We start from the raw sequence: 22,096 nt of genomic DNA, 5'->3' as shown, positions 1-22,096 counted from the left end.
TTTCGGCATGAAGAAGGAGGAACATTTTCAAAGTCGTAGATTCTCTTAGTTCACAAATATGCCACAGAATAATAACAGGTTGTTCATGTATCCACACACTGTCTCTAATTTAGCTGCAATGGTTATGGAGCCAGCTAATTTTTCCTATTTTGAACATGTATTGAGGCTGTTGGGTAGGAGAAAACTCTAGTTTCTGTCACGTTATTCCCATTCACCCCTATAGTTATTTTCCTGTGTTGTAAATAATACAAATGTTATCTGAGGATAACTCTTATGGGGAAAATTCTTCTAAAAACTCTTCCACCTCATACATATGGTTTAGATATTAAGCAGATAAGCTGCTGTTAACTATATTCCTCCCCTTCACTGTTGGCTAAAGAATAACATAAAAGGGCAAAAAGGAGTAAAGTGATAACCATTTTTCCTCCTGGATTTCATAGCCAGGAAAACGTGTAAGTAATTTTAAAAAATGCATGTAATGAAGTTTTTACCTTACCACCCGTTCAGGCAAGTTGTTGGCCCTCTTCCCTTGTTCATAAAGCAGAACTCAAACATATGGATATTCCTGAAAAACAGAAGAGACAGATCAACCTCTGAAAAGAAACTTTGTTGCCTGGTATGAAACTAAGAGCTTATTGACTGGAATAATAGCACGTTTCTTTGTAGAGTTTCTTAGCACAAACACTTGACAAAGCTGCAGTACTATCCCTTGTGCAAAACAGGAAAGACAAGACTCTCACTGGCCTCCAGAGTTACTGGTTTTGACACAAAAGTTCACAGGAGAGATTTCTTATTTAATTTGAATACTCCTAGTGTGCACATGCTTCTAATGAAGTCTCTGGATCAAAAAAAAAAAAAAATTATTTTCTATACTAGTGAGACACAAAATAATTAAGAAGTTTCTCCTTGTTATCTCTTCTCTTAAATTTAATTATTCTGGACCAGATGCTTTATTTCAATACCTTAACACTTGCTGGCACATACATGAAGCAGTGTCACAAGCACCCTGAGAAGCAAGACAATGATTCTTAATAGCCAGAACCATCCACTTTGTAGCACGTAAGGGCCCTCTATTAACCACAAAATTTTGTGCATAAAAATAAAACTGCATTTAAAAAAAAATGCACACGTAGCATATGAACATTCACTGTATTTGCAAAAAGAAATCTTGAAGTACAGAAGTATTTATTTCAATTATTTTAATTATCCCATTTCCTAACAGACCCATTTAGGGGCTATTTACCTTAGGAAAGCAGATAAATTATTCCTTCTGAAACAAAATTACTGAACATACCATAAAGAAAACACTGTCAAATAGTCCCATTATCTTCATAACTGATGAGTACTACAATAATAAAATGCTACAGGAAAGACACCAGCAAATACCATGTATTTCTTCAATCATAAAGATGTAATTAAATATAACACTTTAAGAAACACGCTAAATTTGCCACCAATGTAAATGAGATTAAACTATGGTCAATATAATTAGACTATTTTCTTAGAAAAGAGACACACTCACAGAAATTACAGAGAAACTGTTAGTTTTTCAAATCAAGACATTATTTCTTATTTTCTTTTTCTTGCAAGACAGGCAAAATAATAATATAGAGCATTCTTTTCCAGAGAGCATGAACGCTGTCTTTTCAAAGTCTTGATCAGCCTTTCTTTTTCAAAGAAAAAAAAAAAAAAAAGAAAAAAAGAAAAAAAGCTAAAAATCATGTTTTTTCAACTATTCTACTTATCTTTGTTTCCAAACTACAGATATATCTGATTCCATGTATATTCTGCTCTGAGGAAGCGTATATTCATCTATCCTAGAAGAGGGCTGAGCTAGCAGTATTTGCATTAAGAGAAGAGGATAAATCATTTGACCTCAAATATAAAGTCGCTTTAAATTTCTGAATTCTGTAATGGATTTTCAAAAATCTAAAGTTGCTTGCATAGTACTACCACAGAATTTGTGGTTATCATTAAATATTATCACTGAATTCTTGACTAGCATTAAATATTGGGCGAGATACAGAAAGATATATACAGGCAATGTATCTATACCCAACAGTGGCTATACAACAACAACGCTACGGCACTGTTGGCCATCAGTCTCCTACTGTTGGCTAGACTGTAGTTGGAGGACAGTGATGTCTACACACAGCACAGCACACCCTTAAGGGCAGCAATTTATGCAATCAATATCACAGCTAACTCCTTTTTTTGTTGTTGTTTTTTCCCCTCCAGCTCAAAGACTGCTCACAAACAGGGGCTAAACTGAACCCGTGAATATCAGTAACAAATGACAGTTGCTCAGAGAATGAAGAGATGAGGGAATGGAAGAAATAGCTTATTATGCCATAGAAACTGATTTTTCCCTAGGAAATACAAAGCTATCTGCAGTCTGCAGATACGAAGAAATTTTTAAAAAAGTGTGCGGGGGGGGGGGGCGGGGAAGAAAAAAAAGCTTTTTATTTTTTCCTTCCATTCTTGTAAGCCAAGCAGTGTTTTACTATCTTACAATAGTCAAATAATTCCAGCATGTGCCTTTACCCTCCATGGTAAATTTCCTTTCTCATTCCATAATTTACAAACCATGAAGCAACACTGTGTCTTAATATAGCCATTCCAATGGCTTCAGGATGGCGGTTGATGAAAATTTATCTAATTAGTAAACAGGATGCTTTATTTATCTCCAGCTCTGATAAGCAAAATGCTTTTAAGTACTGCAGAACAAAGGAGAAATGCCATCACAAAACGCACTAGCAAGTAAAGCCACGTACATGGAAATTCGCTTAGTTACAAAATGCAATTTCATTAAAGGGGTCATGTTGTTCCAGAAGCAGCACTGAGGGAAATGGCATTGTCAGAAGAAATGCGAGGAATCGGTACAAATCCAACCTCGGGCAAAGCTTTCCCCCCAAAGTCTCATTTTTATTAGCAATTCAGACTTTACCTGCTGAGCTCTATTAAACATTAAGAAAAAAAAAGTCATTTATTTTAACCAAAAGAACTGCAAACGATGATAATAATCAGAGACAATATTAAGCAGACATCGAGGGGAACACTACAGAGAGAAAAAAGAAATCAATAATTTGGCTAGGTTTTAAAACATTGCAGCACATGTTCAAAATGATTTTAGAAGGGCCATTTTAAGAAGCATGACAATGCTGTGTGACACACACTAAGAACCTCCATTTGTAAGTGAAGTTCTTAAACTCCCATATAAAAAAAGTCTGTGAAAAAGTATACAAAAAAGACCATTAAAATATCTCATTGAATAAGCCAAAGGAAAAGCTTCGCAATCTGTATTTTCAGTATAATGATGAACAAAACAGAATGGAATTTCAGGCACAACCTTAAATTCAGTATTTTTATTATGCTTCCATACACTCTTGTGCAGGAACAGTACCTGTTGAAAATAAAGAAATCCTTATTAATGTTGGACCTTTTCACGGATTTAAAGTTTTCATTGATTTCTTTGACAGTATTTTCAGTGTCACACGGATCTGGGGAAATCACAGTATTACTGTCAAGCTGCTTCTTAAATATTACTGTCCAGGACTCCACAAGGTTGTCATTTGTGTCACCTCCAAGACCTCCACTGATAGCAGCAGAGCTGCTGCCCTTTATTCAGCACTGGACCAGCCACAACACCGCCTTTCTGTATACTTATATATATATATATATATATATGCACAAACTGAGATGCAAGCCTAACACCAAAAATGCTGGTTTTGAAATTATGAACTTTGGAACAATATACTTGGTCTTTTCTTCTAAATTGGAATCATACAGGATGATCCTTGAAGACAAGTATCTCCTCCACTAATTGAAGAAAGAGCCACCTAGACCATCTCAGGACACACAGGTCTCCCTCATGACAGAACCATGTGGGACTTGAAAAGGCAAGTGAAGTGTTTGCTGTAAAAATCAGCTGAACTGATCAGCTGATAGTAGCATAAGAACTAATGAATGGGTAGGTCAGGAGCTTCTTTCTATGTCCCACAGACAGCAAGGACAAGAGGTAGAATGTCCAAAACTAATGAAAGTGACTCAAATTTGTTGTAAGATGCCACTTAAACCACAAATGCAGGTACTTTGCTACCTGTAAAAGCTTGTGAGAACTATCCAGATGAAATTATGACTACTTAAAACTTCTACTGTGCAAGTGTCTAACATAGATCTACAAAAGAATCACATATGAATCTCTCACTTCAAGATCCCGTTTTTGAAAGTTTATATTCATCTATGTTGTTGAGAAACATTTGCTCTGCTTTTTAAAGCAATGTAGCTTCAATGCAGTATGTTCCACACACTGGTAACTTCACCTGATTAAAAACAACCGCTATTCAGTATCTGGCTCCTACGAGGTAAAAATTCAAGTGTATGAAAATGTATACCATAAGAACAACAGACAAGCACAACTCTTGATGAGAAGAAACACCTGGTGTTAAAACTTGTCACCACCCTTTTGAGCTCCCATACTCTTCAAGTTACTGGGGATGTGATGTAATGTGGTTTTGCATCCCCTTTTGCCCAGCTCTACTGCACAACACTAGGGAAGTGAAGCAGCAACACAAGGGAACAAACCTTCCAGGCTTCCTTTATAACCTTGTTAGAGTCTGCCAAGCTCATGGTCCCCAATGGCTTGAATTTCTCAGGAACCAAGCCAACACTCAAACTAAAACAGCAATAAAAGTAGAGTTGTATCTTTAATTTGCCAAATAAGTAACATGGCTTAACATTATTAAGAAGAGGGGGCAAAAAAAACAAATGATGGGAAAAGAGCACTTAATCTATTGGTCTGTCATGAGCTTGAACAAACTTCTTCCTGCCAGAGCACTTGCTGAAAACTAATGAGTATATATTGTGAACGACTGCAGTAAGGACTATCTTAATAAGTCTCTTATAAATATTCAAAAGACCAACCATATTAGCAGTTCCCAACGTAGTAAAGGGTGAAGGTCTACTAAAGAACAGCTCCAGGCAAAGTGCAATCCTGGCTGGAACCCTATGCTGAGCCAACGCCGGCTGACAAGGGTAAGACCTTCTGCGGATGCTGGAAGTGATGACTTTGTTCCCAAACTGCCTGGTCACACATTTAACAGCTCTGCCTTTCTCCCCATCAGAAGAGTAGAACATACTCATCATATAACTCAGTTCCACAGATAGAAGATACCAAAGAAGGGCTAAGCTTGGTTATCATTTTAATGTTACAAACATGTCCTCCACGTGCTTTAATGCTGACCAGCTATAGAGGTGAAATCCAAGCACAGGTCTCCCAGCCACAGCACCACACTCCCTACAAGGGGATTGCACTGACAGAAGCAAGAGGGCAACACCAAGTATATCGACAAGCTCAGCAGAAATACAGCTCAATACAGTACCACATCCAACAGCACAGCAATTCCTGAGGCTCCTGAAAAACGTGCATAAATAAAAGGAAATCATCTTTGTTTTGTTTATCCAGCCTAACAGACAAGACAATTGTGAATTATTTTAGCAATTCCTTTCAGCTTGTCCAAAACACTTACTGCCTATTGTTTTCATCTTCCCAGTTACAGACATGCCAACGCCAGATAATATCTGTTACAATCAACTTGGATTTACTATTCCTAGCATCTGTCTCGAGTGTAACGTATAATATAATACTGAACAAGAAATGGGGATGAGAAGGAAAAGGGAATAAAAATATCACAAAGATAAGCGGGCAGTTATTTCATACTCTGAACATAATAACAAAAAAAATAAAAAAAAACCAAAACACACACACACTCTGGAGGCCGAAACGTTCCAGCTGAGGAACTGGTTTCCTGCTGCTGTTACTATCCTAGCATTGTAGAAAAGCAATTGCAAATATTACTCATGAAGTACGAAATACTAAATAGAACAAAACAGATTACGAGAAAAACACGCATCTACTGGTAAAGCTAAAATTCATCAAAATATTCACTATGCTTGAAAACAGATGTATAAACCTGTTTGACACTGAAAGCCTTCAAATTTAAATAAAAGTTTGCAAATTATTTCACTAAAGACAAAGGTTTGACCACAAGTGTTAATTTCAGTGGATAGAGCACAGTCAGCAGAAAGGGTAAATTATACCCATGCCAGTAAGCAGGATTTGCATAGGCAATTCCATTCTTCCTATCCTGAGGAAGAAGATTCCTATATTTTTAGCTATGACAAAGGAGCTTATAACCATGTCTGGAGTTTCATAAATGCAACTGCTAAGTGATTCCTCAGAACCAGAACTACAGCCATAACGCAGCCAGGGCCAGGGCTCTCTAGTGAGCTCTGCCTTCACAGCTGTGCCCACATTGGACGATCACAGACGGGTTAGACTTGCTGCTGCAAAACATAAAAGGAGATTGTCTTGCACCCCAGGAACTCCTTCCTGGGCTTTCTGCCATTTGCATCAACATGCTTCTTGAAGCTTTGCTGCTGCTTCTGCAAGATGAAGGGAAAAAATTGAAAGATATTCAATTATTCAATATTTTCTTTTCACAAAAATCACAGAATGGTTGAGGTTGAAAGGAACCTCTGGAGATGATCGAGTCCAACTTCCCTATTCAAAGTAGGGTCAATTAGAGAACATTGCTCAGGATATTTTGCAGTTGGGTTTTGAAATTTTCCAAGGATAGAATCTGGGCAAGCCATTTCGGTGTTCAATCACCCTTTGCAGCAGAACCTTTTCCCTCCATCAGATTTTGATTAAAATAAGCCTTCTCTACACTGTACTCACCAATGTATAATGGGCTATGCTGCCTATTGTAGTATTCTGGATCAATGGGAGCTACTTAAAAATCAATGAGTTCTGAACAGGACAATGAGCTGTATAACCATGAATTGTATTGAAGGTGCCTGCATGCATTAGTAACGACACAGCACGGCCTCGGGGTCCAATAACGTAGGGGTCTGGATTCCTTCATCTTCCAGTGACTGCTCTAAATTCCCTAGTCAAAGAAGGATCCACAAAGCAGGCACACATTTTTCTTCCTGGGTATTTCACCCACCTTTAGCTTCTTGGTCTTTGTTATTGAAGGTGACCAATAGATTAAGGAATTAAAAAAAAAAAAAAAAAAAAAAAAAAAAAAGGATTTTAAATACTTAGTTTTTCATAAAGAATCTACTATTACCTCGCCTCCAAAAATACATGCAAACAATTATTCTGAGGTGGAGTTGTGAGAAATCTGTATAAACCCAATGCTCTCAAGATCAAGCTCAGCAGTCAGACACATAATATCATGTGAAATGATCAGAATGTACAAGCACTTTGAGGGGATTGTTGTAAAAAATGAAATAAAAATAATAATAATAAAATCCTCACACACCTCTCAAGTAACATTTGCTGAAAGGACAACATTAAGAGGCAGTCAAGTGCCAAATGCCCCCCAGGTCTTCAAAGCTGTGCACGAGTCTCCTTACAAACACATCTGTAATTCATGTGTATTTGTGAAACTACACATGTGTAGAGCACAGATAAATTAATAACAGGTTCTTAAACACTAAAATTGTGTAATTGCTACATTTGTACATAATTCCTAAGTTTTAATATTTACTAGAAGAAAACTTTGAGATTTATTTTCCCCAGAAGAATTCTTCATCTGGGTGTAAATATTTTATATTCTGCACTCTAACAATCAGCCAATCTATTGCAGCGTGTGCTGGTTATTGTTTTAATTCCAGCTATACTCATTTTGGATTCCCCACAAACAACAGGCACCTGTAACTATGTTACATTAAGAAAAAAGTTTAGTTAGGAGAATCTTGCTAAAGTCAGAAGACAGCGGCATGTTAACAAGGCCACTAGTTCTCTGAAGGATGTCTTAGCAGGTCAAATAGTATGTGCTTAGAAGGATTTGGTGATCTGTTTGCCAGAAATTCTGTCAACACTTTAGATGCCTTCAGTAACAAAAATTCAAGCAACAGGTATTGATTCTATTCAAACCAGTGTCAGAAGTGGTAAACGAAATTATATTCTCTGCATAATATTCGCACAGATACGCTAATACAGACAATAGAAAGATGATTTACATCAAACATTTAATTCCGTGTTAATTCTGATTAAAGCTGGCTGCTTTTTAAAAGATTTAAAAAGCTTTTTTTTCAAATATTAAGACATAAAATAAGGTTAAAAGTTACAGAATACAGAGCTTTGCTTTCCAGCAGGGGATAAAAACAAAAAAAACACACACATTTTGTATGCACCCCCTGCCTTGGCTACATCCTTCATAAATTTCAGAAGGTTTAACTTGTGAAACTTTCAAGCTCTTCTAATTCTTTTGTGGCACAAAGCATGAAGAACTGGCTTTTATTTGTGTATAAATTCAGCCAGAGAATGCAAAGCAAATTGTTTGCTTGCGAACTTTTAATCCAAGAGAATATGAGGTCAAAATAATATGAGAAGCAAAAACATCTAGGTTTAAAACACGCACAGTACGACTGGCCAACATTAAGGTTACCAACATCACTGCCCTCCTACAGGGGAGGAAATGAGGAGTATTTGCTAAATATAGAGCTGGATGTTTGGATGGATGCCGATCCTATTTGCGCATTCATCTATTTAATTGTGGGCAATATAGCCCACTAGACAGCCCAAGGCAAGCGTGAACGTTCAATATTCTCTGAATTATACAGCCTCAGCTGGAGCCTCGAGTTAACTGTACACCTTAGTATAAACGAAAGCTTTGTATCGTGAACCTCTTCACTGTCATAAGTGCCTCAATTTCTTTACTCAGGTTTAGGAACATACTGGATGTCTCCACACAGTAATTTTCCATTGGACTCACTGCTATTCATCTGATCAACAAAATCAACAGAGAGGTGGCAAGAAAGGGAATATAGATGCATCTCCAGGCAGATGGATACTACATTTTAAGAAACACTTTTCCCAAAATTTCTCATCCCAATATATGAGTTCTGTTCAATTTCATTGAGTTCATGTCTGGAATAGTAAAAATCGGAGGTTGGCAGCAATCTTTCTAATTGAGGAACACACTTTAAGAGAAAGATGTATCAGTAAAATGAAGAGGAAATTACATTCTAGTTTAAGGACAGAACAGGAATGACAATTGCTATTCAAGAAAAAGAAATACTGAAAAGGATTCAAATTTAGGAACTGCATTAGCTTCCACTCTTACATTGTATTTAAAAAACAGGATGTTTCACCCTCCATCCCTAAATATGGCCTCCGGAGAAGGAACACAGTTTTTCACTTTCTTTATCTTTCTGCCTGTGGTAAGGAAGTACCTTGGTCCTGAACCAGACCCACAGGAATTTATTAAGTGCTGTTTCTGTTTGTAGTAAAATCTTCAATATGTCATTTACATACTGATACATCATCATTTCTTAGCATTTAACTTAACAGCTTCTCCAAAATAGAGATTTTATTACCTAAATTATGGAAGTTGCAGACAGGAGTAGTGGTGATAGCATGACTTTCCAAATGAATACAGACTGTGTCTCTCAAAGCAGTTGTTATTCTGTGCAGGTGTTATTGATTATCACCACAATGGTCTCGCTTTAGCAGCTGTCAATAACACCCCACTTACACTGTCACCCTGAAATAAAGAACAATCTGACCAAAACCACACGGAGGAGTTTTACCAGCACGGCACCACCCAGCCTGTGAGCACTGCCAGGTCCAGTCAGCATTTATGTTTGACACTTCGCTTGACATTACTGTGATAAAGTCAAATGCCATAATTATTAGGCAGAAGAGACTAGGTTTTAAGGATACCAGAACATTCTGAGGTTTATGGATACTGCATACAGTAGACTTATGTTTTGATCACATCGGGACCATTATTGGTTATATTTATTGACCTGTAAAACTGAAATAAAGTTTTTTTGGGGGGAAGCCTAATAAGGCTTCCTTTCCTCAGACTGAGAGTTCTACTAGGAATGTTAGACTCCACTTATTTAAAATCGGGTTTATGTCTAAATCAAAACTTGATAGTAATATACAATAGCATTGTTAATTTATACTAAATACAAGTCAGAGGTGTTAAGTACAGAAAAGTCGAACACAGATAATGTCATCATTATCATATATAGGCATTTTTCCTAGAAATGCTTAAGAGTTGATCTATAAATAGGTACCACATAGCAAACAAGAAATGCTCATTGGCACTGGCCTATCAAAATGAAGAAACACATTCACCCATGAGAGACAAAACACTTCCTATTTCCAGCAATTTAATCTTTAAGGCATTTGAACCCATCGTAAAGGATTACTAAAACATTGGTAGGATTACATCTCAAAGAGTAAAATATTGTTAGAAGTGTCTACTCCAATAATAAGCGTTCTGCACAAATTCTGAAGCAGCACCGCAACATATAATAAACCTGGCATTTCCCAAAAAAAGGCACCACTTTGAAAAGAACACTGTTTTTATGAAACAATTTTAAATGAAATTTCCTATGCATCTTTTGTTGCTAATAGAGTCTTTTCTTGACAAGTCCTAGCATAACACTGTCAGTCTCGCTCATGCCCACCTTTCTGTATTCAGTTATGTCTAATGCTTCCTTGCACTTTCTCAATTAAAGCAAAAGTGAAATGAAAACTCTTAGAGCAGCAAGCTTACAGATTCAACCAGACTGATGGGCGACTGATGTTATGTTCAGACCCATCAGAAGAAATTCAACCAAGTTAGATGAATTCATTCAAAACTGACAATTCTATAAAATGATAAAAAAAAAAAAGAAACTTCTATCTTCTATAATAACCTCATAGGTGAAATTTATGAAGGGCTGTCTAAGGAACATTCAACCCATCAGTGAAAATTAAAATAACCACCACGCCAGTGTTCTTTAACGGTCTGATGTATTCAAGGAGAATATCCATGCTGTCCCACTCAGCACATGACACATGCAATTGAGCAAACGAGTCTCTCTCCACTATCCATTTTTGTCACTCATTGGTAACAAACGGCTCCTCCATGGAGAGGCTGCTCCAAGGTGCCAGTTAAAGCCCTTACACTGCCCTTATGCTTTGAATGAGCCTCTAGATGAGTCTGGCTCTATCCATGATTTCATACGCAGGCAGAAGCAGCTGCCTTTACCTCAGGTGTCTAGTCGATGTGCCTACAGTCACTGCAGCCACCTGGAGGGTCACACACCAGGCTCTCCTCCCCCAAGACAGGCCACATTTTACAAACCAGATCTGAGGACACTGCAATCCTTTATGCTTTAGGGAAATCTCCGTTAACCTTTGGCATTCTACATGTTGTCAAGACATCTCTACATGGTTTGTTTTTTTTAATCAAGAAAAATGGATGCTTATTCCTATGACTAACACACTCTGAAGTAATTTGAGGATAGTCTGAGCGAGCACTCCTGTCACCGGCCTCAGTTGGAATTACTTAATGACCAAGAATTCCATTATTCAAAAATAAATCAGAAGTTATCATTGCATAACCAAGATTAAATAAAGAACATTAACTGTAATGAGAACATCCCATGGAGGAACTACAGGGAAATGCTTCCAACCCATGGGTAGAAATCACACTCCCAGAGCAAATGAAGAGCAGACAAGTTCTTGGCAACTGTAGCTCTAACTCACTTAACACTACAACGAATGTAGATAAATTAGGCAAAGACATTGTTACAGCAACAAGTTAATGCAGCATTTTTTTTGTTTAAGAAAAATGCTGTTAGTGAAATCAGAGGTCTATACTTGGATGAGCACATCAAATATATAGCCAGAACTTAAAACACACACACACCTCATTTCCACTAACACCAATACCGAGAATAACACGCTTTTCTGGGTAAAGATAATTCATGGGAAGAAGAAAAAAAGAAATCCACGCTTTGCTAATTCTCTTCTGGAGTGATTTAATACCTACCTTTTGGTATTCCCGGAAGGCACGATTTCCATTTATAAGATGGATCCAACAAGCAAGTCTCATTAAATCATAAATTTTTAAAAATATTGCCAAGAATTGCGTGTTCCTAATATGGTTTTCAATATAACTCCACATGAAATTTATTAACAAGCATTTTTATTATTATTATTTAACTCATGAATCCAGCAAATTAATGGTATTTTGTTAAGAGCTCAAAAAACCACACCTGCTTTTACAAGTCAGCAGACAACAAAGGCAATTTAGAGAACATAGTGCCAAAGCTAAGGTCACTTAAAGCTTTCAGCTGCTTCACTAACATTATTCCAAACCTTGCTGCACCTGCTGAAGTTGAACTTAACTCTTTTCGCTCCAAAAAGAAAGGCCCACATATTTCTGCTACATGAGAAACCTTCAACTACACACCATTTTCCTCCAGAATTTGCCTACGCTAGGATGCTCATGGGAACTGCCTGACAGTAATCAGATACAAGTCTTCCATATAAAAGAAATTTTTGCATGCATGCTGCCCTCCTATTGTTTATTTTAACATTGTTAAAGATGAAAACTCTTGAGAAGTCATTTCTTTAAAAATTCCATTAGCAAAAGTAAGAAAAAAGAAAAATCTATTTTAAAAAACATAACAAAAAACAATTGTGGTACAAAGCCTACATCCTGTGAAGTATTTTTTCTGCCCAGTACTTCAAATTAAGCTACTGCTCAGCACCTCAAAGTAAGTCAAGGTCACTGGAGCTGCAAGAATTCTTACAGGGATTATTTCATTAGATAACTCTAAATGTATCCAACTGAGATTGCAGGTCTTGCAATCAGTCCCCTGGGAAGTCTGTTCTCAGGAGTGCCTATCAAAAGGAGAGAACGATGCCTAAAATTCTATACTCCCAAATTATTAAATTCAGAGAGAAATAAGAAAAAACGTACTTTATGATAACTGCACCATGTCAAGAGTGGCCCCAAACTGATCTTACTTGCTTCCTCCCATCTCGCGGGCAATATTCAGGCTGCAGTTCTTCAGTACTGTGTTTCACAGGATGGTAAATGCTTCCCAGCTCCCAGCCCATAAGCAGACGAGCAGAATCTGCTCTGAGGGTCAGGAGGCTGCTGGTAAGGTGCTAGACTGCAGCCTTCCAATGGCCTATGACAATAAGTAGACAACCAAATAATAGAAGTTAAACCGTAAAAGATGCCTTGACTATGTCCCTTTAATCATTAGGCAGCTTGAGATGTCATGTAAGCACTGAAGCAGCAAAGAGATGATACTGATTAGATAGCAAAATCTCAATTTCTCCCTGACCTACAAAATCATAAGCTGGCAGATTAGTGGCAGACTCACTCCACTATAGCTCATGGAGACCCTGTTGCTGCTTCCAAAATAAATAAAAAACTGTGTGAGAGATGTGGGAAAGCTGTAATTAGAAACAATGTAAACTGAGGTGCGCACAAAAAAATTGACATTACAATCAAGTACCTTATGAGACAAAGAGCTAAGAAAAATATCAAGTCTGTAGAGACCCAGAATATCGCGTGGACTGCAAAAAACACAGAACGCTCTTCTCAGTGCAACAGAAATTGGAAAGCAAAGCACAGAAGCCCAGTCCTTCCTTGCGAACCCTGCAGTCTTGTACTACGGCCTCCAGCAGTGTCACCACAGTTAGTTTCTTGCTGCAGACACCAACACCCAAATCAGTCACTTATAAACAGACACCGTCATAGCTTGTGACAAGTTTCTCTCGTTATTGTTGGTGATTATTGATTTCTGTGAAAGCTGCACAAAGCAGAGTACTATCACCGAGAAGTATTAAAGATTTTCTGTTTAGAAGGAGGAGCAATATTTTTCTTTTGAAAAATGTTTCTCTAATTCAGTATCTTAAAATCATTTTCAATCTTGCCCAGTATCAGGTTTTTCCACAGCCTGTAGACTGTAGTAATAGCTCTGTTTTATATGGCCCCATTCTTCTAAATAATTATGCAAAATCCTAATTGTGGTTTCTATTTACTCAGAAATAAATTAGTAGCCAAAAAGCACAGTAAATTTCTAGGATGGGTGACTCACTTTTGACCATATAAATATGGAAGAAGGGAGAGACTTTCTACAGACTTCCCAAACCTGCCTTGCCTCTAAAATAGGAAAGCCATCTCTTACACCGAGAATCTTTTATTTCCAATGGCAACGCACACTTGAGAACTCTGGAAACACCGCCAGGAAGAAGACTTGTCCATCGGACCCTAAACCACAATCAACCTCTCTCACTTGAACAGCTGTTAGACAACTGCTGGATGACAATTATGTTGTCAGGCTACTCAGCCTGGAACCTGTGATCTGCAAGCTTAATTTTGCATTTTCTAGTTTGCCCAAAAAGTCCGTGCAGATTTTATCATCTTCAAAAGTGAGCACTCATTCTGCTTCTCTGGGTTAACTCCTCAAAGGACCTGATCTTAAGAACATGATTAAGCAGATCTCTTGGCTTGATTGTGGCCTTTTAAAACCAGATTGTGATGGCTCTTACCTGGAACTAGTGACATTTCCATTAATTTTACGTAGACTGGATGACGAAACATATAACTCTATAGCAAATATTATACATAATTTGATAGCAAATCAGTACAACCAATTAAGCTATTTTAGGGGTCTAATAGTGTGCTTCTTAGCATTATTAGCATATAGGATTCATTGTTTCACACGGAACCAATATTGACACAAATGGCTGTGCTCCCTGCATGACAGCTAGTGTAAGAAAATATATTCAGTCACGTTCACTCTAGCCTAGCGACCAGATATGAGCTCAACCAGCTAACCTAAAGTCAATACATTGCAATATTTAGCAATATTACCCATACATATTTTTGTAACGGGTCTCTTGCACATTTCTAACTTCTAAGATTGACTGATGTTCCAAGAGAGGCAAGTACAACAGTGGGTAAAAGTGTCACAGGACATGGAGAAACAATGGCAATCAGTGACTCTAAGGAGGACTCTCAAAGGATACTTTGCTTGATGAGTGTGTATATAAATTAATGATGAACAGCAGCCATTGTCCACTTACTATGAAATGACTAGCCATGTGTACACACCAAAACGCTGCTTCTCAAAAATGCGACTGCCATAAGGCTGCCTCGCCAGCCTTTCAAAGAACTGGATCCTGCCTGTTCTCCAACACTGCTGAAAAACAGGCACACAAAATAAGCAAGAGTCACTGAACACAAGTTATCCGTCTTGGACACTATTTAAAAGGAGCGCCTGAGCAAGCCCAGAAGAGCTAGAACCCTCAAACCCCAACATATAGAATCAAAAGCAGCTTTATGGTTTATTTTTTTACAGACATGAAACGTGAGAGTAAAAATGGGAAGAACTAATGGGTGTATGAAAAATTATACTACAGTTTGTTGGGTTTGGCCTTGTTTTACAAAAATTAGCTAAGATATCTAAAATACTTCAGTCAATTGCCATTTTTTTTTCGTCCCCTCAACTGTATGTTGAGATACACGGTAACCTTGCTTCAGGACACACACAGACCATAACCTATTGAGAATTTAAGAGAACAGTTGAGATCTCCTTGTTCGTCAAGGTTTTATGAGCCTTTTCTGAAAAGCATACAATGTTTACCTAGTTACATATGTATTCTAAATGTTCTGTGTTTTGAAAAAAACATTTCTCTAAGAACACAAGTATTTTAATGAGAGGAAAAAAAAAGTTAACTGCTAAATTCTAGACTACTCTCATATAAAGTCAGAATAATGTAAATGAAACCAAAGCATCTGAAATTATTTTCCTGTGCATGTTGGTATAACCCTGGAATTGGCCTTTTACTACTTTGGTAGAGAGGGGAAAGAAAGTTTAAATGATAATAATAATAATAATCTAACCTTTCTGCTTTGAAAAATCACTTAATTACTTTGATGGCTATTAGTAGCTGAATGTACTCACATGGGACAAGATATTGTCAGATTTTGGTTATAATGGAAAGGCATAAGCTAGATGTAGTAAACAAATGCTGTTATTACTAAGCATGAGACAACGCTGGTGTCAATGATTTAAACCCAGACAATAAAATATTAAGAACAACAAATTATAAATCTGGCAGTACAAGAATTCTAACACAATATATTCAGACACAACCAAAATCCATCAAAAACACTGCAGAAATACAGTGTGTAGCATTACATAAAATCTGATACAGTAGCTTAGTTTTATATAACTGTTATATGCATGCAGATGGTCTTCAGGATAAAATATCATCCCTAAGCTGCAGTTTTAACAAAATTTAAAGCATAAGCAAAGGGAGGCATTCTGCCATTTCCAGTGCAGTGTCCTAACTAAATACAATATGAATTTCTCTTTATTTGTAACTCCTGTCTGTTCTTCCAATGCTAAAGAACTACCAAGACTAAAATCCATTCAAAGTCCCTGCAGTGAAGAGATGAAAATCAAAGACGGCAATTGTGTTTCATCAATTACGTCCTAATATTACATTAAATCCATAATTACATTAATTGAGTTTCAGTTATTCATGTTGTGAGAAACTATGGGATAAAAAAATAATAATCAAAAAATAAAATCAGCAAAGTCAACTTTGTTGTGATAACAAACAATGTCAAATAAAATACATTCTAAGCATCTCTGGACAATGCAGGAGGATAAGCTACGCGGTGGAACTATGCAGTCAAACTGTATTGTTCCTCTAAACCTTGCCTCCTCAATACATTCCTCTAGCCACACAATGGAAAGATAAACCCATTTGCCTAATGGGGCGTATAATTTAAATATTTCAGACAAGCATTTACAGAGATGTTACTTAAAACAAATTTAACGAGCATCCATCCAAATATCTTGCATGCGGAGGAGCACAGTATACCCCACAACTTATTTTTCTCCTGTACAAACAACGAACTATCCAGCTTTTTCAGTTACTTTAGTTGCCGTATACATGCTGCATTAGTTCATATAACAAACCATCATTTGTTCCAAGACAGATTAAACAAGAAACAAGTTATCTTTATTACACTACCTTGCAACATTTCAAAGCCACCAGAATTTCAGGTTTCGCTACTGCGCCATGCAATCCTCCACAATTTTGTAAACAAAATGCTTAAATTCAGACAAGCTCGAAGGGATAATGTACTTCACATAGACTGCAGCATTTCAGCCACAGGAACATACAGTCAGCCAATGTCAATATTCTGTCATTTCGGATCGTTATTTCTACCACAAATCATTCTCATTAACACAAAACAGAAGTTTGCGGGGAAAAACACCATCCAGTTTAAAATATTATTAGCATCAAACCAAAATTCCTCGTTGTGGTAAAAAATACTCAGCTGATTTTTAGATGCTGAGCACCCCCTTTTATATTTTGACCTACCTACAGCACGCAGGAGCCCTGTGAAAACAAAGTAGATGTTGCAAGGATTCCCTCTCGCACGTTTTTAGCAAGTGCCTGCGCGCGGGCGGGAGGGCTCCGTGCTATCTGCGCGCTCGCGCTGGGCACTGCAGAGTTGCCCAAGTTTCGCAAGCGTTAATTAGGCTTTAATCACGCACGGCAGCACTCCGGGGAGAAGGGAAAACAGAAACTTTGTCGCTGGCAGCGCGCTCGGAGCGGGTCCCCGCGCTCGCCGGGGCGGTGCGGCCGCGCTCGCCGCGGCCCCGGAGCCGCTCGCCGCCCGCCGCCGCCGCTGGCCCCGCCGCGCGAACAAAGGGGCCCGCGGGCACCGCCGCCCCGCCATGGGCAGCGGCGCCCCCGCCTCGCTCTTCCCCCGAGCCGCCGCTCACCATCGCCGCCGCTCCCCTGCGCTTCCTCCCGCTCCTGCTGGCGTCGCCGTATCACGGGGAGGCGGTGTTAAAAAATAATAATAATAATAATAAAATCTTAGCTACGGCGCTCGCCGCCGCTCAGCCGCACACCGGCGACGAGCCCCTCGCCCGCCCTGCCCCGCCGGGAGCGCCGCGGGCGCGAGCCCCTGCGCGCTGCCGCCGCTCCCGCCTCCCCGCGCCTCTCCCCGCCGAGAGCACCGGCCGCGCCGCCGCCTCGCAGCCTTCCCCTCCCACCTCCACATTCCTCCCTATTTACAAGAGGGGGGGCCAACGGTGCGTGAGTGGGGCGGGAAGACGGGGGATATATTAACCCTTTCTCTGCGTTTACCTTTTTATTATTAGTTTGCGCCGCGTTTTAAGGACGCGGCGGCCCGAGGGGGCGCTGACCCCGGAGGCGCCTCGCGGGAGCCCCGCCGGGCTCGCGGCCTCCCGCTCCCGCGCTCACACGCGGGCAGCGCGCGCGCACGGACGCGCCATCCCGCCCCCCCGCAAGCGCCGCCGCGCGCGGCCCGTCTGCAGCCCGCACGCGAACCCCCCCCCCCCGCATTGGGCAGCGCTCGCCGGCTGCGCCCAGCAACCGGGCTCTCATTGGTGCCTTTCCGCGCCGCGGCCGCCCCATTGGGCAGCGGCGCTGCCTGTCCGAGCGGCGCGTCCCGCCCCCTCGGCGCCGCCGCGCGCTGCCACAGGCGGGAGGGCGGCGCTGGCGGAGGGCGCGCGGCCAGGCGGGCAGGGGGACGCGATGTCCGACCGTGACGGCGCCCTGTGCCCCGCACAGCGCGGCAGGCCGCGGGGCCCAGCGCGGCCAAAGGCTTCCTGCCCTTAGGAGACCAAATCGTTGTGTCCCCAGCTGCAGACAGGGAGGCACCGAGTCCAACGCACGCCCAAAGCACTTCTCGTGTAACTGCTGAGGTGGAATGTGGCCACACGGCGCTGGCGAGGTGCTCCTGGCTAACTTAACCTCTTCTGCATTTGACCTCCGTGTTGAACCAAGGCCGAGCAACTCCACAATTTTGAGATGGCTTTTGCTTGTGCAGTAGTCTTTATGCATTGCTATGAACCCACCTCAGCTTTTTCCTTGATCGCTGGGATAGCTTAAGCTTCTTAAAACACTATTTTACATCTTGTAATCTATCTTTTCATTATTCTTATGTTTTTCCCTTAAGTTTTTTCTAGTGTTTTCTTCTCCTTAACTGCAGATGCCAGAAATGGTGCCGTATTCTAGTCTTACTTTTGTCAGTGCTTGGACAAAGGTAGTATCACTCCCCTGTCTCTCCCGTATATTCTATATTTTATACATTAAAGGATTACGTCAGTCCAATTTACCACAGCGTTATCCCAAGAGGTCATGTTGAAGCATTTATATATAGTGACAGCTAGATACTTCTCTGAATTACTCCTTGCCAAGCTAGTAGCAATCCATTTGCATTCTTTATTTCCAGATTTATTCGCTCACATTTTCCAATATTACGATTCATTTTATTGGACTGGGATGATTTAATCAGACACATCAGATTCTGTAACTAGTCAGTTCTGTGAATTATCCATTCATCTACTAAGCTTTGTCATTTGCAAATTTTACTAGAAAGGATTTCACATCCCCTCTAGATAATTGATAGAGCTATTGAATAATATCAGATCAAGAACCCATTTCTAGAAAGCTCTGCCTCAATCAGTGCTATCTCCCCCTTATCAACTACATTTTGAGAGCTCTCAATGAAAAGATATTTAATCCACTTCAGCTGTGCTTTATGCATTTTATATGACACATATGTTCACACTTACAAGATAGAATAAGGTTTTTAAACAAATGCCATGACTATTTCTCTTTTAATTTTGAGACTAAGGACAATTCTGCCAACTTTTCTTCAACCTTCTTCTTTTTTTTTTTTTAAGCTTTCTCCAGCAGAGATTCTGCAGTGGTAGCTAATACTAGTCTCTTTACTAAAGATACTTAAAATAGAGAATCGTTGTCAAGGCGTGCTGTGACTACTTAAATTTGATGGGCAATGGAAGCTATACAGAGACTCCCCAAAATGGAGTCTAAAGAAGGACAATATTAACGAGGGTACTTCAGGCAGACAAGCAGTTGGGAACTAGAAGGAAGAATCTGAGTGGCCACCAAATCCAGTATTCACAAATCCTTGTAGTGTTTGCTTTTCTGAAGCATCCTAAAAAAAAAAAGTTTCCAAATTAGTCCATGAAGTAATTCAAACTTCACACATGTATTAAAGAGATTATTATCACTAAAAAAAATCCTAATACCACTAAATTTCAGGTTTATAAATGGTTTTCTTTTTCCTCTATGCAACGACGTAATTCCTACTCAAGACAGGCAGACTTGTGAATAATCAGAGGATTTTTAATGGCTGGCAAGCAGAGAAGCTAAATAATCTCCGGTCACTGTGATAAGCCTATATAGAGTGGTGCTATGGCTCCCTGACAGCAAAGGATTCTTAACACATTTAGCATGGAGACATTTCATCTATCAATGATTAAGAGTTTTTTTGTTTGTTTGTTTACTTCTGTAGTCAGATAACTGTTTAAAATAAGAGCTCTGTCCTTGAAAACATAAATCTACTTTTGCTTTACATATATTGATGTATATGTAGATAATAAATCATTATGTTTCAAAAACAATAGTACAAGTAATGATGATAATTTACTTACCCAGCATATTCATTAGTAGATCTCAAAAGACCTTATGAAGGTCAGTGTTATCATCCTCACATTGAAGATGGAGAAATAAAGCACTGAGATGACTTGCTCGATGTCATGACAGACCAGTAGTAAAGCTAACAATTAATTTAAGATTTTCTGAGTTTGAGATGAGAATTTTTACCTAGCAAGTCACATTCTGTGATTCCTTAGGCATATGCCCCTGGGGAGGTCTTTTATGTTAATTAGTGTTACAAATCTTTTGTTACTGTTTATTTTATGTTATTGCTCTAACCAAGAAGAGTGGTCAAGGCTTTTATCACTCTCTTTCCTCAGAGACTACCATAATTTTAATTTACAGACTCCACCCTGTTTGAAAAACCTCTAAGGTACATAAATTGGTACTTAAGTGTGGCAAGACAAAGAGGCAGAGCTGGCCAAACCCCGTTTAAACCTGTTCCATGCAAAATTATCAAAGGTTTAGTTGTCAGTCCTGATCACACTGTGTTTAGCAGCTGAAAGCAAAGCTGACTTTGTCAGCTGTGTTTTCCTCTATCTAATAAAAACCTGCGCTGTTTCGACGGCTGCAGGATCCTTCTGGCTGCCGCACTTCTGAACGCAGCCGCATGGACACGGCTGCTCCGGTAGCCAGACCCCAGCTCCCCACACTCACCCTGTCCTGCGTGTCCGGTCCTCAGACACGCGTGCCCCGTGCAGTTCCACCAGGCCCCTTGGCGCTGCTCTTTCACCCCTCGACAGGCCGCACGGTGAGCGCGGCCGCACGCCCGCGGCGCCCTCCTGCCCCGCCGTGGCGGGCAGCGGCCTGGCGCCCTGACAGGAGGAGACGCACGTTACGGCCCCCGGCGTGCCTGGGCTCCGAGCACCCCCGAGCGCGGAGGCCCTTGACGGCCAGTTCCTCTCCCCACAGCGACCCACAGGGCTCAAACGGCCCCGGGGGCTGCGCGGACAAGGGCTGCGCGGACAAGGGCTACGCGGGCGAGGGCTGCCCCGGCTCCTCCACGGCGCCTCAGGAGACCAACGGCCACCTGTGCGCCGGCACCCCGGCAACGGCGGCCGAGCGACGGGGCAGCCAGCCAATGAGAGCTTGAGAGGGAGCGCTCTCCTCCAATAGCGCGCGGGGGCGGGACGCCCATAGCCAATAAGGGTGCGCGCTCGGGCGCGCTTTAAGCCTTCCCGGAAGCGATGCCGTTCGCCGTGCCGCGCGCGGGTGAGTGCGCGGGCTGCGCTGTCCTGGCAGAGCCTCTCGCCACGGGGCCCCCTGGCTCCCGGCGCCTTCCCGGGGGCGCTCTGCGGGCTCCAGAGCGGCCCGGGCGTCGCTGAGGACCCCGAGGCCGGTGCCTGTTGTGTGCCAAGCTCTTGATCCCCTCCGGCGGCTGCGTTTGGGTGTCGTAGCTCCCGATAGGGCATGCAGTTTAAAGGAACTACTCCTGAGGCGGCTCTGCGCAGGAAACTGTTTTGCTGTTTTATTTGCTTATTTTTGCCTGCAATTTGATGCCACAGCAGCTACTGGAATATTTGCGAGCGAATCCAGCACTGTGTTGGCACAGTGCTGATTTCCTTGGCCTTTGGTTCTCGCCTTTGGCCGTGGTGGCCTTTGGCTGGCCTTTGGTTCTTGGCTTTGGCGGTGGTGGCTCTCTGACCCTTCTGTCACGTGTGAGCGCGTGCCTGTGTGAGAGTGCAGTGGCCCTTCTGCATCAGCTTGTGAGGGGGAGGACTCGCACAAAGGCGTCAAAACCTCTTGAAGTTCCTC

At 40.8% G+C, this 22,096-nt stretch overlaps 1 protein-coding gene across 2 annotated transcripts in view; it reads right to left on the bottom strand.

The window, feature by feature from the left end:
- ARVCF (ARVCF delta catenin family member) overlaps window positions 1-565 on the bottom strand; it is a 219,760-nt gene extending 219,195 nt beyond the window's left edge. For both annotated transcript variants that reach the window (XM_088532301.1, XM_088532305.1), the window contains exon 1: window positions 492-565. The gene's annotated coding sequence lies outside the window, so the exon portion shown is untranslated. The remainder of the gene's footprint in view (window positions 1-491) is intronic.
- Window positions 566-22,096: the final 21,531 nt, after the last annotated feature.

This window comes from Tinamus guttatus, unplaced genomic scaffold (assembly GCF_059628265.1).
Source record: "Tinamus guttatus ecotype Peru unplaced genomic scaffold, ASM5962826v1 Tinamus_guttatus_pri_ptg000459l, whole genome shotgun sequence".
NCBI lineage: Eukaryota > Metazoa > Chordata > Aves > Tinamiformes > Tinamidae > Tinamus > Tinamus guttatus.
The sequence above is the reverse complement of the archived record's forward strand: the minus strand, read 5'-3'. Positions and strand labels throughout refer to the sequence as shown.